The sequence below is a fragment of the Syngnathus leptorhynchus genome, chromosome 6 (genome assembly GCF_054491065.1).
Source record: "Syngnathus leptorhynchus isolate UIUO chromosome 6, UIUO_Slep, whole genome shotgun sequence".
Lineage (NCBI taxonomy): Eukaryota > Metazoa > Chordata > Actinopteri > Syngnathiformes > Syngnathidae > Syngnathus > Syngnathus leptorhynchus.
Window position 1 is genome coordinate 5,000,556 of NC_141200.1, and position 19,321 is coordinate 5,019,876.

Here is a 19,321-nt window from a genome sequence, read left to right on the forward strand (position 1 = left end):
CTTTGATTTCGGTGAGGCCCAGGTAGTTTTATTAATCTTACATTGAAATGTTAAAGGATTTGTAGCGGTGACAGACAAGACTATTCATTCTTGTTTTTTGAAATGTGAACAAATCGAAGGTTGACGGACATCCTGGCCTAGATTGTGTTTGACCTTTGATATTCCACTATTCTGATAATAGCATCACTTAGCCATGACATGACATTTTGGGACACAATTGTTTTATCTAAACCAGGGGGTAGGAAAACTTTTGCATTCAAGGGCCACCTTTGTTTTTTTACAACAGAAAGATGGAACGTCTATTTGTAGGTAGATAAAAAAAAAAAAAAAAAAAAAGTCTAATCGAAAATCTACTTAACTGTCGACTGAAAATTACATCACAGTGCTCTTCTTGCAAATGTCACATGATTAAATGAAGAAAAAGGTGATTTGTGATTGGTCATTACCCAAACACCATGATTTCATTTTCAAAATCAACAGCTAGTGACAAAATTTCCGCCAGCCACCAATCGTGGATAAAAATGGGTGCATTTTGCTGTTTAATTATTGTTCCACAAACACAATAATTAGAATGTAGTATTTAGATTTGTGTAAAAAAAATAGCTTGAGGTCCTCCTAAATGAGATCAATCAATTAAAAAAATAATGAACAAACATTTATTTATTTATTTATTCAAATAGCAAAATTCCAGCGCTCATAATATTGTCGTGTTGACTAAATCAAATTTTTGGCCCACTCCAGATTTAAGCCGTGTTGCATATTAACAACAAAACAGTGACCTATAGCTTTTCCTTGACAAATACACAAAAACGACCCCAATGAAACCCCCCAAGCACAATATGTTTTGCAAATTGTTGTTTGTTTGGCATTAATTAGCCAGAAGAAACCTTCGCCAAGGCTTAAATCATGTTCACCTGAGAAATCAGCGAATAAACATGCACAATCTGGGATCCTTTGCACTAAAACGAGAAAGGAGTGGAAACAAACGTCATCAAATCCCACATGCAGCAGTTTGCAACCTGTCCGATGAGACTTGACGGCAATATTTTATCTTAACATGTTACGAGCGTGACTCCAAGATGCTTGTACAGATGTTTTCGTGATGCCTTCTCAGCAAAGTCCACCGAATGATTGAATCATTTTTATTTGTGGGCTACTTTGTCTCCTTCGGGGAGACCTTCAACCTTCAACGGTGACAGTGACGGAGATGGTGATTTGTTGAGCCCTGCGGCTTATTTCATTAGCCGCACATGCAAAGAGAGATAACGTACGATGGGAGATGCTTGACAGTGATGAATTCCCTCCATCCGCAGGTCTTATTTAAGCAAATGGGAACTAACTATAAAGAACGAGTGCGCACAGCATAGGTTAATACCTGCATGCTATTAGCGCTAATGGCGCTAAACTGACATCCGCCTTGGAGAGAAAAAGACGCCATTAGAAGAAACTAGCGAGGCAGTCTGACACTATCTCTAAAGAATTATAATGTAGACTTTTTTTTTTTACGTGTCACACTCCAGCGCCCGATATGAATTGAGATCCATATCCGAGCGACCGTAACCAATAACGTCAGCGTTCACATGTTCTGCTAATCTTCTGCATTGATTGCCGCATGTAGTTCACTCACAAGTGAGGCAAAATCAATCAGAGCTTCACTCGCTCTAAGTAGGAGTCCATCCGAGCAGGCAGGGGTTACTGTCATGTTCATTTCCTTAACAGGATGATTAATCAAGGTATGCGCCGGTTACAGGAGACAGCTGCTTTCAAATTCTGGAGCGTCCGCCGAAATAATCTAGTTAAACACAAGAGGGGCCACTACTTGATTGACAAGAACGTTTTCACCGCTTCGGTGATGAGACCACTCACCGTCAAGCGTTCTGGACGAGTGGAGTGCCACATCACCTGTCGTCTTATATTTGGCTGACCTCACAAGTGGCGGGAGGTTGGAAGTGCTTATATGAAGATGTCGGGTCAAAGTCCTGGATATCTTTTTGCAGATACTTTTTTTAATGTATCAGAAATCACACTTGTGTTTTTGTGAATGTCATAAAACATTATCTGGACTTAAAATCTGCCATGTCTAAATCATAGATCTCAAACTCGAGGCCTGGGGGCCAGATACGGCCCGCCACATCATTTTGTGTGGCCCGAGAAGACAAATTTTGCATAGACTTGGAGTCATTACTGAAATTGCAAATGGTCTTCACTTTAAAAAAAGAAACAGAGATGTTACTAGTTTTTATTTCATTGCCATTCATCTTTTAACTAGTTATTTATTTAGCCTATGCTATACATATATATAATCTTTTTTTATCGCTATCATTAAGGTTCGATGTGGCTTGGACACTCTCATCAAAATTTGTTGTGACCGTCCACTCGTGGATGACAAGGTTCTAATAACATTGCGGATATGGAGAAAAGTTCTACTAGTGAGTCCGCTTATTATGAATGGTAGCTACACACAGTTATTAGAACCTTTGAAGTGACAACAACACATCCGCTAATAGCAAAAGACACGAGACACAACACTTACTTCGTAGTAACAGTTGTGTAGATGCTGAGGAGCAGAGAAGCGGCGGTGGTGGAGGTCGGAGGGGGGGGTGGGGGAGGGAAGTGTCTCTGAAGCCTCTTTGTGTTGAGTTCAGACACAAACTCTCTGGGAGAAGTGATGACAGGTCACAGATCTGTTGGCAAGAAGAAAACTAATGAGCTTATGATGACACACACACACACAGAAGACACAACACAGCTCGCATACACATTTGTTACGAGAGCGAGAATCTCCATGGGGGTATAATTCACATAAGTTCCTCTTAAAAGGCCAATTTATTCGGTGCAGCCTCTGCGTCCAATCGTAGTGTTCATTTCATTTTACTATGTGCCTCCTACCTGCTTTTCACTGCTTTGCTAAAGAAATAAAAAGGCTGCATTAAATCAAGAGGGGGGCAGCCACAATGAACTCGGTTCACACTTCAAAAACACTCGCACGCTGCTCGGCCGCCGTGTGACCAAATGATCTGCTCTCATTAACAAAGCTTACACTGGGCTCACGGCACGTGGCGTTTGTGTATTTGTCACCGCGCTAAAATGCACAAGCTCTTAATGATTCCATCATGAGGTCAGAGGGCACTTTTGAAATTTTTCAAAAACACAATATGACTACTTTGTAGCTTGGCCTCATGAATAATTCAGCATTTTTTCTTTTGCCAGGAAGAGACACTCTATTGCCCTCCCTAATAAGCCCGTTTAACATATCTTTGTCTCACTGACGACCTGCCAACAAAGGAAAGTACCCTATTTGAATATGATATGCAATATACTGGATTTAATTCAAATTTTTACTGCCGGCCGAAACAATATGCTGTCGCTAAGCGTTTTGGTCCCATGATGCCACGTGATACTGAACATGGAAGTGCTGATGTCAAACCCAAGGCCCGGGGGTCAGATACGGTCCGCCACATCATTTAATGTGGCCCGCAAAGGCAAATTATGCAACGACTTCTTGTGTCAATATTCAAAGTATCTTCACTTTTAAAAAAAATACAGATATTTTGTTGTTAACGATATTGGAGTGGGCGTTAAATTAGCTCAGTAGAAAAATAGAAAGATAGATGGCTTGAATGGCAGATGGGTGGATGGACAAATATATAAATACAACCATATGGGTGATTCCGCACCATATTTTGTTGGCTTGCAATCAATTTAGTACGGCTGCATCGACGGAACAGCTTGGTGACTATAATTGGAAATGCCACGGATAATATTGTTCCAACAGATCGCTGCCGTTTCTTTCGAGTCAGTAGTATTGAAGTGCAACACCAAATTAATCAATTATCAAATTATTGATTCATAGTTATGACCATTGATGAGTCTTTTAGATGGATCCATTTCGTATAATGCGTTTCCTCATCACAGATGAGGTGAAGCCCATCCCGGCTGACTATGGGCGAGACGTTGGGTACACAAACTGGACTGGCCGCTAGCCAATAGCAAAAAAAAAACCAAAACCAATTAAGTAATAAATTAAGTGATCAATTCCCCCCATAGTCAGTCCAGAAGGTTTTGCCAAATGGCCACTGTCAATAATATGAGTGGACTGAAGCTTGAGCACCTCTCAGTGAGCAAATGATCATTAGCAGTGAGCCATGAAAGTGAATCACAATTTACAATTGAAGCCAAGAGATTTCAGTTTATACGATCCCCAACTGCTTTGTGTATTTTTTTTTTAAAACAGAGTTTCACTGAACTGAGGATGAATCGTTTTCTTTTTCAGCATTGATAAAAACATTTTGCTTCTGTTTACACATCAAACATGCACATTCCATCACAGTAAATCTCCTCTAGAGAATTTATTACCACAATAGAGATTTTTGTTCCCTATTTTGGAATTCTTTTATCTCCGATGATGAAACTGTGAAAATGTTTGTGCGTTGGATCAAAATAGTTGAATAAAAACACTTTTCAGTGAGAAAAGCCAAGCCACTTAAGCATTGCGGTTGAACTCGAGAGAGAACTTGAACGCGTTACAGTCAACAAACGACATTTGCGCACCAACCAACTTTGGGTCGCGCCAATTAGTCGACGTGTTGACTCAGCCACTGTTAGCCACGACGGCCGAGGTTGACTAATGGCCAATCAACTAACTGTTTTGTATTCGGCACTTTAATGAGATCAACAAGGGGTTAGTAGACCCAGCAAACTACGGCAATGTCTCGCATTGGAATTCGGATTTTCGCAATCTAAATGTATCTCATAGCTTCAATATCAAATAGAAAAAAAAATGTAATCGATTAATCGGCAACAAATTCATTATCGAATTAATCGCCTTGTGTTTGGATGTATTTTGAATGTCTGTGCAATTGTACCGTCATTTACAGCACTTACAATTTGCATTTTGAATTTCAGCAAAATTAAGAAGTCCGCACACTGTGCAATACAACTGAGTGGCGGTCGTTCTCCGGAATAGAGTGTCGCTTCATATACGATGGAGTCCAAGAGGACAAGCATCCGGGAGTGTCGACAGGGCACTGTGGAACTTCCACCTGACACTGATGAGGCGGCGCCCCCTATGTCCCTTGTAGTTCTTATCAGCAGAGACATCTGCATGATTAAAGCCGGGCGCCTTCAGCGTGTGACTTATTAAAGTGCAATGCAATTAAGCGCCTTGTCCCCTGGCTGACCAGTTCCTGCAATCCTCAATGACATCACACCTATCTTTGGCTCTCATACGTTATCCCAGGTTCATCTCACCGCTGGTCGTTTATTTAAAATGGTACCTAAGCAAGTCGAGACAGGGGGAGAAGAAAAAAAAAAAAATAAAAATCAGGTGGCGCTGCAATCTTGTGAAGAGCCACAGAAAGAATTCCTGATCAGCGAGGTGCTTATGTGTGCATCACGTCTTTGTTCAATCGTCTAAATGTGAGCCGAGCGCCGACATACATTTTTTATGAGAATTCATCCCGCTGCTCAATCTGTTTGCTAATCACCACTGATGGATTCCCGAGCAGCCAAATGTGGACTGATCCAAAGGTTACAGGTGTAAGCAGGCAGGGTGGTGTGCCAATGAGATCAGAGCCTGGCTGGCTGGTTGGTTGGTTGGCTGGCCATATGTGAGGTAGAGGCAAAGCGGGGGAGGATGTCATTAAGAGTCAGGGCTCATTAGCGAGGCTGCGGCGCTTCCTTTTGCATCTACGCCGTACCTGCGTCTGCGTGTGTGTCTGATGTGTTAGAGGCTGGGGAGGAGGCAATGACACACACCTATGTCACAAATAAAACAACGCAACTACAAAGTGAACTCTCGCCTTCCTTTCTGCTACCAGCTAAGAAAATCACTGTATTTAGTCAAGCACTTGTTTAACAGCCCGGTTGTTATTTTATACGTCTCTTTCCAAAATCCTTGCTGAAATTTCCACTTTGCTGAGCAAAATTTGAAAATTACAGCTAGATGAGCGATTGCAGACAAGAATTCGTGCAAATAGGTCGCAGTGGTCGGGAAATGAATATTTTTAGAAACGATTATTCCATCGATTCATCAAATAAAATGGGTGTAATTTTATTTGCAGCAAAAGTATATTTAAAAACAAAATTCCCCTTATTTTGGACTTTTTAAGGCCGTATGTTACATGCACAATGGCATCATTGTGTAACGTCTACATGACTGAAGCTCAACTTTCCAAAAAACGGCGAACCAAACGTTGCAGTTCTCATTGCGGTAAATTTCCGAGCATTCTATTTTCCTCATCTTTTTTTGCACGTCTCTCAGACAACCTTCTAATCATTACCAGACCTAATATAATCCAACTTCAACTTCAAAGTCATTCATTATGTGCAATTTGTAGGTCGCTGAGAGAAGATTCCACTGCCTGCCATCAATAAGCGGCCTAATGAAAGTGCCATAAGACAACAGCACAACTTTCCTGACGGGGAGTCCCGCTCGGACGCCGAGGCTCCCGGGAAAGTGCTGCGCGTCGTTTAACAGGAGCTTAATTCTGGCCACATGGTTTATTCATGCGGCGAGCGCAGATATCACGACTCTCATAAATCACACAGCGCGGTGTTGCTGGACATTGGCGCGAGCCAAGGCAGGGCTCACTAATCTCAACACCATCTTTCATGTGAATAACCTTGCCTCACTGCAGGGCAGGCCGACGCTAGACACAGCCCATTGGAGGGAGCCGGTGCTCATTTATTTTATTTCTTTCACTGCAAAGGCTCGGTGAGGAGACAAACATCGTCCTATTCGCTCTCAGGCAGTCGTGACGCAAAGTTTCCAACAGGGGTGAGAAATTGCTTGAGAGGAAATGTTGGAACCTCCCTTTTAAAGTTTGTTTTGTGAATATGTTTTCAGCCACATGATGGATTCGGGCAGCTAACGTTTGATTAGTTGATCCAAATATTTGTACAAAACTTATACAAATAAACACCGCCATCAAATATTGAGCCTCGGACAAAATGATTATAGTAAATCTCAGGAATAAAATGGCAATAAAAATGGGAAAACTTCCTGGGGAGCATGTTGGGGGGCATTCATCTTTTTTTTTTTTTTTTTATTACTCCTTTAGTGTTTTTGGTTCTCCGCATAATGCGTGTGCACTCGCAGCGGACAATGAGGCACTCTAAAAGTGCCACGTCAATCTCCGCAAGCTAACAATTTAGCCATTATGCATATTTGCCTTTTTTTTTTTTGAAGAATGACTCGCCTACTGACACATTTTTTCTGAAATAGGCAGACAATAAACCTATTTGGATGTTTAATTTCACACTTGATGGGTGCGCAGGGACACGGTAATCCCAATTGTTTATAAAGAGGCAATTAAAATGTCAGTTTTCAATAATATGTTCCCATTTAAAATATGGAAAGGCTCACAAAGGTTGTTTTTACTTACTTAAAAAAAATAAAATAAAAAGACTGTTTTTCGCTTGGCGAAGGGAATACAAACATTGACAGTTGTGTGTTTTCAGGTCACCTCTCCCCTTCCACATTCAAGTAAATAAAATATCCAGTATTTCACGCAGTCAAAATCGCACAGAATACACTTCAGACAGCAAAAAAAAAAAAAAAAAAATATGACCGTATATAACACTTGAACCACCGTCATCTGCAGTATGACAAAGAGAAGTTGGAGGACGAGAAGGAAGAGTGGTGTCGCCCTTCACAATGAGATGCTGAAACAACAGCGCGACCGTCGGGGCAATTTTACACCCCAGTGCTTTCACACCTCAGCCACGCAGCCTTCAAACTCTGAACCCTGCGTCTTCTTCTGCGCGTCTTCATTTATTTTGTGTCAGTGTCCAAGATGTAAGACGTAAGGCGGTGAGAAACTGAAGCCAAATGTCGCCTGGCAAGCGGTGTGTGAAGAAGACAGTGAACGAGAGAGAGAGAGAGAGAGAGAAGAAAAGCTCCATGGGCTGCACGCATCGCTGCGTTAGGTGCACATGAAAACCCTTCAGAGCTCAAAAAGGAGAAACTCCGGTTTATTTTTGAGATATAAAAAAAAAAAAAAAAAAAATGTGTGAAGAAAATAAAAGTTTTCGGACTCCGATCAATCGATCAATCACTTCCACCATCGAACAAAAATACCACAAAATGTATGAAGTGAATATAGAATGTCCCCATTTTGGTTTTCTAATATTTTCACACATCACTAATTACAAATAACTTTAATTAAAGAGAGAACCACATTCTTCACATTATGCTTCATTTCCCTGCTCGTGTAGCACATCGAGCATTTTAGAATGGCTTGGCAATCTAAAAATATTCTCCATATCGCATACCGGCATGATGAAATGAAAGTTAAATCAGATGCATTAGTATTAAAAGTTCCACGTCCAATTTTGCCACTGTGACCTTTGAAATGTCCTTCAGTCCTCTTGAACAAAAATACGCCTACTTAGTCAGAATACATATTTTCAAAATGAGCAGAAGATAACAGCTCAATTCAATTCTGTTCAGAACTGCATGCATGGCCAATCACAGACATGACAGACTGGAACATTAAAAGAATACTTTTAATGATCAGGACAATTCACAGCATTCAATTCTAACAATAATCTCGACTTTAAAGTTAATGCACAGTTTGAATTCACACTGTCAGACAGGTATTCATTCAGTAAGATTTATGACTGTGACGGCACGAAAGATTTTGCCGGCTAAGTGCTGCGATCACCTGGACATGAACACAAAAGGCTTAAGTGACTCAAAAATAAATCAACAATAGTGTGTACTTCGTTGTTAAGGTTTTCCATCCACGTCATACGAAGATGCTAATTATAGACAGTATGATTTATTGTACAGATGCCTGAGGCTATCAAAAGTGACATTTTAAAATTGAGAAAGAACTGAACAATATTTGCAAGAAAATTGCCTTTTTTGTTGGTACACAGAAAAAGAATTCAGCTTGTGAAAACCGGGTGCAAAAGCAAAAGGTTATATTTTTTGTTCAGTGCGGCTACGCGAGTGAGAGATGTGATATTAGAAACTGTCGGGCTTCTGCAAAGTACAAGCTGCAAAATGAGGTGGAAGCTTTCTTTAATTGATTTCAAAACATTTTGAAATGGAAAAAGAGAAGAACTCATGTCCATTTATAGTTTGGTTTTTTTACATAAACACGGGTGTGCACACTTATGCAACCACGCAATCTTAGTTCTTTATTTTGAAATCAGCTAGTCCAAAACATTTCACAGGCTGAATGGTGAGAAAAAAATGATGTATCTGGCTTCCATTCATTCCTACATGTGACATACACATAAAAATCACCAGAGGGTTGCAGACATGATCTAATAGCGGCTCCGCCATGTCCTAAGTGCACAAAAGTTGCTAGCATGGGGCCAAAGGAGCCGCGACAAGCTGCTGTATTATTCAAAAGACCCCCCCCCCCCCGGTTGAGTGGGCAGCTATTCTGCATCCAAACTCCGGATGTGCTTTAACGTGTGCTCCCTTCACCGTCCTGACAGTTGCCCATTGATCACACGCGAGGCTGCGGAATAAGAGCATGCGACAGCTTTGTGTCATTGGGCTAAAATTGCCTCGATGATAACACGGAAATCCATCAATGGACTTTGGAAATGGGCCAGAGTTGACTTGCTGGCACCGATCGAAGAGGCGAGGCCAGGCCAGGCCATTGATACATGTAAAATATAAGTAAGGCAAATGTGCCTGCGTGTTCCTTTTTAGTCAAATCCAAAGAAGGACACAAGATTATGATAATCGAAGATATGGATCAAAATTCTACCTTGTTTGTTTGTGTTTATCGACAGCTACTGTTACCTTACCGAGAGCTGCGTCAAACAAGCAATATGGATTCTTTTTTAGGATGATGCCAATTCCGATATGAAAGAATAATTGTTAAAAGTTACGAAAGAGTTTGCAAAACTGGCCTATTTTTTTTTTTTATTTTGATACATAAAGTAATATTATTGCAGCAGGTACATTTAATCAAGGCTGATTTGAATGTCATTTATTTAGTCACTGACATTTGGAAGGCACAGACAATCGTTTTTTTCTAGCTTGTTTACGATTTATCTATGTAATTTCAAGTTGATCCCTGTAGATGGCAGCATTGTTTCCTTTGGATTTAAGATCAACACAACTTTTGAGTTGAAGATCAAGCGTTTCTTATTTTTATATCTCTTCATATATTCTTTTACCATCACTTTAGAAAGTATTCAGAATCCAAACTTGATTCAGCGACATGACTCGTCTCGTCTTCTGCCCGTCACGCTAACCATTCATCACGCTACTGAATGACTCTCCCCGTTATCAAATATAAAGTCTAATTACAGACATCATGATCACGTGACTGGAAGAAGTTCACGCTCAGGTCAGCTTTGCATGTTAATGAAACATTTCATCAGATGAGCTTTAAAAACTTGATCAAGTCGGCTCCTATAGTTCATCCTCACCTTTCAAGACTCTTTTGTTAGCTTGCCTGATAAATTATTCAATATTCATTAAATAATGTTTGATGATAAGGGAACAGCGGTGAGACGTTAATTTAGGACCTTGACGAATCTTCACCGCTGTTGGATGTTGGCGAAAAGATGTCATTGTTTAGCAGGGATTTTTTTTTTCTTTTTCGGAGAACATTGTTAGGCCTCTTGTTAACCTTTTTATGTTGTCAAATATAATCAAATGGTCAGTGTGTATTTTTTATACTATACAGCAGAATAGCCACATCTAATAAAATCCAATACAAATGATGAAAGCTTCGGCCTTTGGAAAGATAATTAAAGCTCAGTTGGAATTGACATCGCCACATCATTAGTACCTTGACATAATTGGCTTAGTGTGGATGTATTTCCAAGAGCATCATAGTGAGGTGCCCAAAATGGTGCACATCAACCAAAGTTGAATCTCCCAATCGTGCAGAAAAAATTCCAAGGAGTAGTCTACTTTATTAAATGCAATAAAGGCTGACTAATTATTTTTTTTATAATTGTTTTATTATATAGTGATGAAAGTATTTGTATGACATTTAGGAATATTAGAATTAGGGCCCAAATGATTAATCAACACGCTGATTTAATTAGCTCTTATTAGTTTTTTTTTTTTTAAATGGCCAAAAGGGGGCGATGTTTCATTGTATTGCTTGGACATCTACACGGACAACAAAAACAAGCTACGGGCCGGGAACTGCCCCCTGGCCAGACTTTGGAGACCCCAGTGGAAATCAATTAGCCAAGTGGATTACATTTTTTAACTCCTCCATAATTAGTGATAAAAGCCTGTTTATCTGATCTGCAGATGCACAAGCAAGAAGGGGAACAGGGCGTAGAAATCCTGATGATGATGGAGAGAGGATTTTTGCTGTCTCAGACCTAACGATGAATGATAGCCTTATCGACAAAGCACAACACATCCCAGACGGGCACGCCGAGGCTTTTGTCGCAGCTCATTTCGACACCCCGTGCTGGGAAACAGATGTTGCGTGGGATTTTTGCCTGAACGTGAAAAAGCTTCATGGTAGAGGTGACGCTTGCATGTCCAAAAAGGTCCAGAGCAATCCATGTCCACCAGGGACATGATTGTCTTTAAACAAGAGTGAAAACTAATGAGTTCATTCATCTGTTCAGACATTCCACTCCTGCATGGGTTCACTTTGGGCGCCACACCGGAGCTTCCTTATCTCGAAAATCAGCCCGTGTTGGCCATTTGTGCTCTTCGCTTGCATATCAGAGCGAGGCAATCTGTTTCTCCACAGAGCGCGGGGCTGACCAACGTGACCGTCGGCAATTGTCCAATTATTAATTAAATGCTCGCAAGCGTAATCAGATGCAGACACGGTCGGTGAGACGGCTAACGAAGCTGAATTTAAATTGCTGAGGTCGGACAATGTCTGTGGCGTGCAGCTGAATCGAGGGGGGCGCTTGAGCAATCTATCATCATTTTGGACTTTGACTGCTGTTAATAAAAGATTGTAGTGCACAATATGTATTGTATTTTCTGCACAAAGGACAAGATTTGTTAAGCACAGCAAAGGCCGACAGACAACTTTACATATTGGATTGGGATATCTTGGGGGAATTTTTAAAAAAGGCTACCATTAATACAAATAGTTAGCTCTCCACTATTGGATTCTGAGTCGGAGTACAAAAGTGACATTCAAATACACCCAAAAAAATAAACAATTGGTAGATTTCCGCCGATTCTTGCAAGTAATCGGTAGTCGGAATTTTACTTAAAAATACAAATTAGTCAGGCCCTCTTTTGTTGATTGTATACAACAGGCTACATGCTATCTTTTACTTCCCCTCACTTCTCACAAACATGTAAAAATGCCACAGCTTCGGCGAACAAAACAAAGTGCAGGCCCGGCCGCCATGTATTTCATTAAGTTCTCTTAATGCACTGGTTATGGCTCCGGGGTGTTTGCCCAATGTTCAATGTGCTTTTTGCTGAAATAATAAGAGCTATCAGTCAGCGGCGAACCCAAAAAAAAAAGCTTAATTCGCGGAATAAAGGTCATCGGAGCTGTTGCTTCTGAGCTGTTTTGACAGACTAGAACAAAACTGAGCACAAAACAACCAAGTTCAAGTCTGACTTGAATTATAACAATATATATTGAGGTGTATTCGTAGTGTTGAGCGCTTTAAAATGAGTTGACCTTGCAAATTTGACATTATGCATCATTATCCACACGAATAAAGCGGAACACTTGTGGTTATTCCTAATTAATCGTTAAAATGTCACACTCACACAGATACTTTCCATAATTTCTAATCAACACTGAAAATATGAAATTACAACAAAGAGCATCCTTGGTGAAATGTCAAGCCTCCATTGTCTCAGATGCTCACCCATCAGCAATAGTTTCACATATTGATGAAAAGATTTGGATTTCCATTGCATGGCTTATACTAGACTAAAGCAGAAACACAAAACGTTTGCATTGCTTATTTTGACCTTGTAGGATCTTCTTAATAGCTTGTTTTTATTGTTCAGCATGTACACACACACACACACACACACACAAACAAACACACACCTGAGGGAAATGCCTTGCTCTCATTAAAGCAGTTTCCAGCAAACTGCAACACCACCGAAAATTTATTACTGCAAAAAACATGAATATGGAATATAATTGTTCAGCAAATTGTGCATCCAATTAAACATTGTTAAATAAATATATGCATAAAGATGAACGATTTGGGGTGTTTTGGGATTTTTTTTTTTGGTTAATATTTGTATCCATATTTTTTGAACGGTTTTATGATTTATTTGCTTCTCCCTGCTATAATAGAGAATTGTCGAGTTTAAAATGAATAAACAGGTAAATATCTTCTAAAATAAAGTTAACTATTTTTTTTTCCAAACAATGATGCATTCAAACTAATCTAAACATGCACTCATGTAGAGATAATTCACTTATGATTAATGGCTTTGAGGAAGCCATGCGGTACTATGCCTATAATAGACAGTTCACATGGAGCTCTAATAATACAATGTGTGCGTATTTCACAGTATAGGGGGGAAATACATTTAGTTAAATGGCGTCATTTGGTGCATTTATTCTCCCACAATGCAGTAACAGTAACATCATTATTGAACAATTGGCGACTTTGGCGATGAGACTAATGGGAGTTTAATCAGCTTGGTTATCCTGCACTCCACTGCCATCTAGCGGTTTGATTGTGAAATACGTGGTTCTCTTGATTGGCATCAGAACATTCATCAGTCGCTTTCCTGCTCTGTTAAGGAAACTTTATGTCGTCGCTCATGAAAAATGTACAATAGAATGTGGGAGAGAATTTAAAGTGAAAGTCAAAATTTCACGAAAAGGAAGAAATGTAATGGAGTGTTCAATTGGGGAGACAATGAGAGGTTCACATGAGGAATCCAAATCGCACACTGTTGCACTTCACAAGTATGGAAGCCTGTAACTCACTAACATGTCATTTACATAAATGTATGTTTAAATTAATAGCGTTGCTGGAGCGCAGCAGCCGTTCGACACAATTGTGCTGGCAGTAAATTGAAAAGCTCTCCTGGCTGATCCAGCGTTATTTTTTTTTTTTCTCCCTCTTCTTTTGGCACACGACGCCTCCTTCCATAGCAAAGACTCGCCAACAGCCCAATTAAATAGAAAGCCCAATTTATCAAAGCCAGCATCCCCGATACCCCCCCCCCCCCCCCCTTTAAAAAAAAAAAAACACGATAGCGCGCTCCCAACTCGTAGAAAAACCACAAACAACCAAATACGCCAGAGCAATAATCGCCACTGTATCATCCATGATTGCGTGTCACTTGCTATTCCAGACATGTTTTGATTAAGGAGATGAATAAAAACTCACCCACTGTGAATGGCGCTTGGGACGCAAAGTTGTCAGTCTCAGAGAAAGAGATATTTCCAGGTCTTGCGGGTGTTTCCCATGATTGATTGCAACAAGCCCGACATGCTTGCTACTCGGACCTGAGTTGCAGAATGATGCAGCAAGCGTGGCCCCCTTCTCCTCTCCTCCTCTGCGGACGCTTATCTGAGGCTGTAGCGCGGCCCACTTTAAACTATGTTGACGTCATGGGCGTCGACGGTGAGGCCACGCCCACCTTGAAACAAGGGGCGGGGGGGGGGGGGGTCATCATTTCAAACAGTCATGGAAGGTAATTGTTTTAGGTATTTTTTGGGATGACTTGAAAACAAAAATCTGTACTTTCTTTTACTTACTTTATAAAAACAGGCCTTGGTAAATCATTTCAACTTGCTTGAATTCCGCCATGTTGGAGATCCTGATTAGGAGGCTTGAAATAAAATGATAAACTGGATAGCACACGTGACTCACAGTTTTCAAAATGCTACTACATTCAGAAATTCCTATGTGTTGTTAGCACGACTTGCAACAGAGTGTGAGTTACAATTTCCCCTTGAGGGATTACAATGAGTAAATGGATGAAAATCAAAATCATCCATATGTGTGACACTGAATGCAAATGGAATATTTGTGAACGATGATTGCTCTACCATACAAAATCATAAATCAAGTCTCTTTATCCTAGTTCCGTCTGCTCCTGACTATTGACAGCAATAGTCAATATAATAAGATAGAAGAGTGACTAAATTGGCTGGAAAGGTACAATTATCATGATCGCGGCAAAGGGTTTTTTTCTGCAAGAGTGCGCCCTCAGTTCTCTGGTGAAGCAAGAAAAGAAGGTGGAATGAGATACACTTTCTCCTGTGAAAGGGCTCCTGCAGGTTCTGATGAATATTTGAACCCACAAACGTGACTTGATATAAATGAAGGGTGCCTAATGTTGGCACAGTGGATCAAAGTCCCGCCCCCCCTAACCCGCACACGTTTTTCTGTATTATCTAAAAAAGAATTTCTTTTTTGCGATTTTTTTTTTTCTTCCCGTTCATGCTGCATCATTAAAGTACCATCAAGCTACTCAAGTGTGCACTTTTTAGAGAACTTTCACAGACTGTTAGTTTCCGACACATCACAAAGGACTCAAGCTCCTGTCGGGAAGAGTTCCTCTGCAAAGTGAACTCTCGAAGCACTCTCACATCACGTCAGTCACAGCAATATCTAGTGCAAAGTTCACTGATGAGGATGCACTGGAAAGAAAGGTCACTGGCTGGTTTTATACCTGAGCTCACTTATGTGGATGGATGATCAATGGATTTGAAACAAAGCAAGTAGGATTTCATTGATGTAAAATCGGAATTGTTTATGATGATAAGATGGAAAACAAAAGTGGTGAATAAAGAGTAAGTATTATTGAACATGTGCTATTAAAAAAAAAGGCCACGTTTAAATAGGGATGGTTGAGTATCGATGCCGGGTATCGGTATCAGTGCCGACGATATGGGTTAGATCAGGGGGTTTCAACTGGTTTTGTCCAAGGGACTACCATTATAACCAAGAAGCAACAGCTTTGGCGAGATATTTTATTTTGCATCAAAGGTGGATAGACCTATACAAGCCATTTATTAGCATTAGCATCTGTTTGCCTATTTTGGCCATCTCAGCTACATTTGACATTATTTGGATGAGTAAATAATTCACAAAATTAGCTGGAAAATAGTTTAAATAATGAATTACATTTTTTTAAATTATTTTCCATTTCCAATTGAGTGGACCACCTGCAATACCGCTACGGACCACCAAACGACCGCGGACCACCTTTTGACAATCCCTGAGATAGATATCAATGTTAGCCTGCCCCTTGTGGCCGTTTTATAATCAGAAACTAGAAATTAGAAGAGTTGCCAGTTTCTTCATGTCATTTTAAGGAAAATTGCTATTCTTGAATAAAGCGATCTTTCTTGGAAAGTTTGCTTTTGGGGGGAAATTTTATGTTGGAAAAGTACTGGTGGTATCATTGCTCGGTATCGGTATCGATTACTACACAGGAATTGACGACTCGGTCTGGGGGGGGAGGTTTTAAACATTGACTTTTTAAATGTGCAAAGAATAGTAATCAGAATATTGACATTAAATGAACTCATCAACTAAGAATGAATATAAAACTATCAAATTGTGGCCCAACCCAACTTTTGTCTTACTTTCAAGCTTCACATTGCTAACTGCTGACGAAATTGTAGGTAGGCTTGTAAAGTGTGGCCTCTACAGGACACTAGTGTGCCTGCTTGAAAATGCTTTCACAAGGTAAAAACTGTAGAAAGAATGTTCTGGGCCATCTCTAGTACCAACGTAGTTGTCCACAAGGTTACGGGTTTGATCCACTGCACTCTTTCAGTCCAGCTCAAGTGTCCTTGGGCAAGAAACGCAGCTGCTGCGGCTTCATCACTCTTATGTCAATATTGCACAAAAAAAAATGGTGAACCTTGAAAATTAAAAGGTGCAATATGAATGCAGTCTATTGATGGTTAAAATACTGATGCACTTTTTTAGTTGGCTCCACGCAAGTCTGATTCGTTCAGGAAGTGATTGAGTAACACATTTGATACAAAATGTGCTTTCGCAATGTGCACGTGTTGTCCTCAGAGCGTGCTCTTTGGCTTTCCTCCTCTTGAATGTCAAAGGCAACATTTGTGAGGAGTATTTGTTTTGCTTGACCGAGTTATCTTTGCAAAAACAGACGGGAACCAACCGCACAATCCGAATTAAATGTCACAATCCATCACTTAACTCAAGAGACTTGAAAGGTTTGGTGCTTTTTTTTGGATGAGTTTGTCCCTCACTGGCTGCTTTCAAACAACTTGTGGCCATTTTGCCTCACTTATTTAAATGACAACAAAATGGGGGTGTTAAAGTTGACAATAAATTGCAACCTTAAGTGAAAAGGTTGTGGTGTCATGTTTGTCTCTCCGGTGAGCCACGGAACACATTTTTAAAAATCGTCTCATCAAAACAACATGAGCTTTCGGTTTGCTTCTTTTACGCTGGGCAGATCCAATAACAGTCTTGTGCACTGGTATCAAACCCAAGGCCCGGGGGCTGAATCTGGCCCGCCACATCATTTTATGTGGCCCGAAATGTCAATCCGTGTGTCAATATTGTTAAAATACCAAAATCGAAAATTATCTTCCCGTGATATATTGCAACATTATTTTAAAACCCCACTTTGAAAATGAATAAGAAAATTGTCACTTTTTTTTTTTTTTTTACACTGATTCTGTTGTGTGTATGTGATCATATATATACAAGATAATTAATGATTAATGTCCCCACGAGGGAAAACCATAACTACGCTACAAAAAAATTAGTTTGACATCCCTGGTCTTGTGTGTCTTCCATCCTGTCCATCACAAATAAAGCAGACCTATATGTGCTGCTGCCAATTCCCATAAATGAATCTTTCCATTTTCATTTGACCCTCAAGCCAGACACACCCCCACACCTCCGGGCATCTTGAACTTCCAGAAAGAAGCCACACAAGCACAGAGACAGCCATCATCTCGGAGGGCACTCATTTAAGTTATGCTGTCCTGCGCCAGCCACGGTTTTTACATTTGTACAATCGGGTTTGTCGGAGAGCCGTCGGCGTTATCGTCGACTTCAGCAGCGGCCGTCAGGGCCCGCTGTAATCCCTGACCACAAATCCCCAAGTCCCCTCACGGAGTAGCGGCGGATGAGGCAACAAATCCTCAGCATCAAACAACAGTGCGCGCGCTGCTTCTCTGGCCTGCCCGCGACTCTTTTATGTCTCGTTTGCTGTCACTGGCAGTGCTGAGACGGCGTCTGTAGTGTGTTGGACTGAAGTCTGGAAAGGGAAAGTTTAGTGGCCTCTGCAAGGCACTTGACAAGTCCCAATGCCCTTCTCGTGTTTTTGCATTGGACTTACTCCTCATGCAAGTTAATAAATAAAAGCAAAAAAAAAAAATCTCCAAATGATTTCAAATACACGTCATTTGAATTTAAAATATAAAATATCTATTTGGAAGCAAGTGCATATGCAGTTTGTAGTCTCTGTTGAGGAAGCCAACATTTCACACTGAGGAAATTTAGATGATCATAGTTATTCCAGATATCTTTTTTGGGATATAAAACTAGGCCTTGAAGTAGAAAACGTTAACTGCCAGTACCAACATTACATCAAGATTGGTCTTCCAGCGTTATAGACTATTTAAGTAGGTGAGGCTTTATCACCATGACAATACAAAATAATATTCTGATTCAAATTTGATGATCCATCCAGGCAATACCACTCTAAAATAATCTTAAATAGATTATAGTGAGCCTCACTAGATTCAAAAGATGGTTTGCTATAAAATTCTGTTAATAGGTTTAATGTGATTCACTTTGGCCCTTTGGCAGATTAATACTTGTGTTTGTGCACATAAATCCTTCAGCCACCATTAAGGTCAAACGTCCAAGCCAAGTAACGATAAACAAACAAAATTTTTTGAACAGCATTTTTTTTTTGTGGGGTGGGGGGAAGAGTTTCACAAATTAAATTTCATCCAGAGCATAAATCTGTAGGACAATGTTTGAAAAGCTTGGAAAATAAAATGTGTTTAATCACACGGCTCGAAAGAACACATTTCACTCTCAGGGGTTAAATGCAGTGAAAATAAAATTGTCGGTGAGTGAAGATGTTTTATGGCCCGCCCACCGGGAGACCGGTATTGGAGGTCTTGCTTTGCTCGGGTAAGCCAATTTATCAAAAGCAATTTAGAATTCACACAGTTTCCATCCATGAAGCTGAGACAGGAGTCATAGGACACAGCTGATCTTTCCTCACTGTCTGTCAGTTCTGCTTTAGGAAGAAAGAAAAAAAAAAAAAAGATTTCTCCTGGCAGCAAGATGCTTTTTGTGGTCAGGAGGACACGTGTGAGTGGCCATGTGCGTCCGCAACCAGGACAATGTGCTGAGAACGTCACAGCACATTTCCATGGCTCTCAACTTCTCAGGTCACGCTTGA

At 40.4% G+C, this 19,321-nt stretch overlaps 1 protein-coding gene across 3 annotated transcripts in view; it reads right to left on the reverse strand.

Annotated features, from left to right (window-relative positions):
- The window catches only part of megf11 (multiple EGF-like-domains 11), a 58,278-nt gene extending 43,820 nt beyond the window's left edge, over window positions 1-14,458 (reverse strand). For 2 of the 3 annotated variants that reach the window (XM_085914364.1, XM_085914362.1), the window contains exons 1-2: window positions 14,290-14,458; window positions 2,534-2,684 (exon numbers count right to left, since the gene is read on the reverse strand). The gene's annotated coding sequence lies outside the window, so the exon portion shown is untranslated. The remainder of the gene's footprint in view (window positions 1-2,533; window positions 2,685-14,289) is intronic. The other variant, XM_085914363.1, reaches the window with a different exon arrangement.
- Window positions 14,459-19,321: the final 4,863 nt, after the last annotated feature.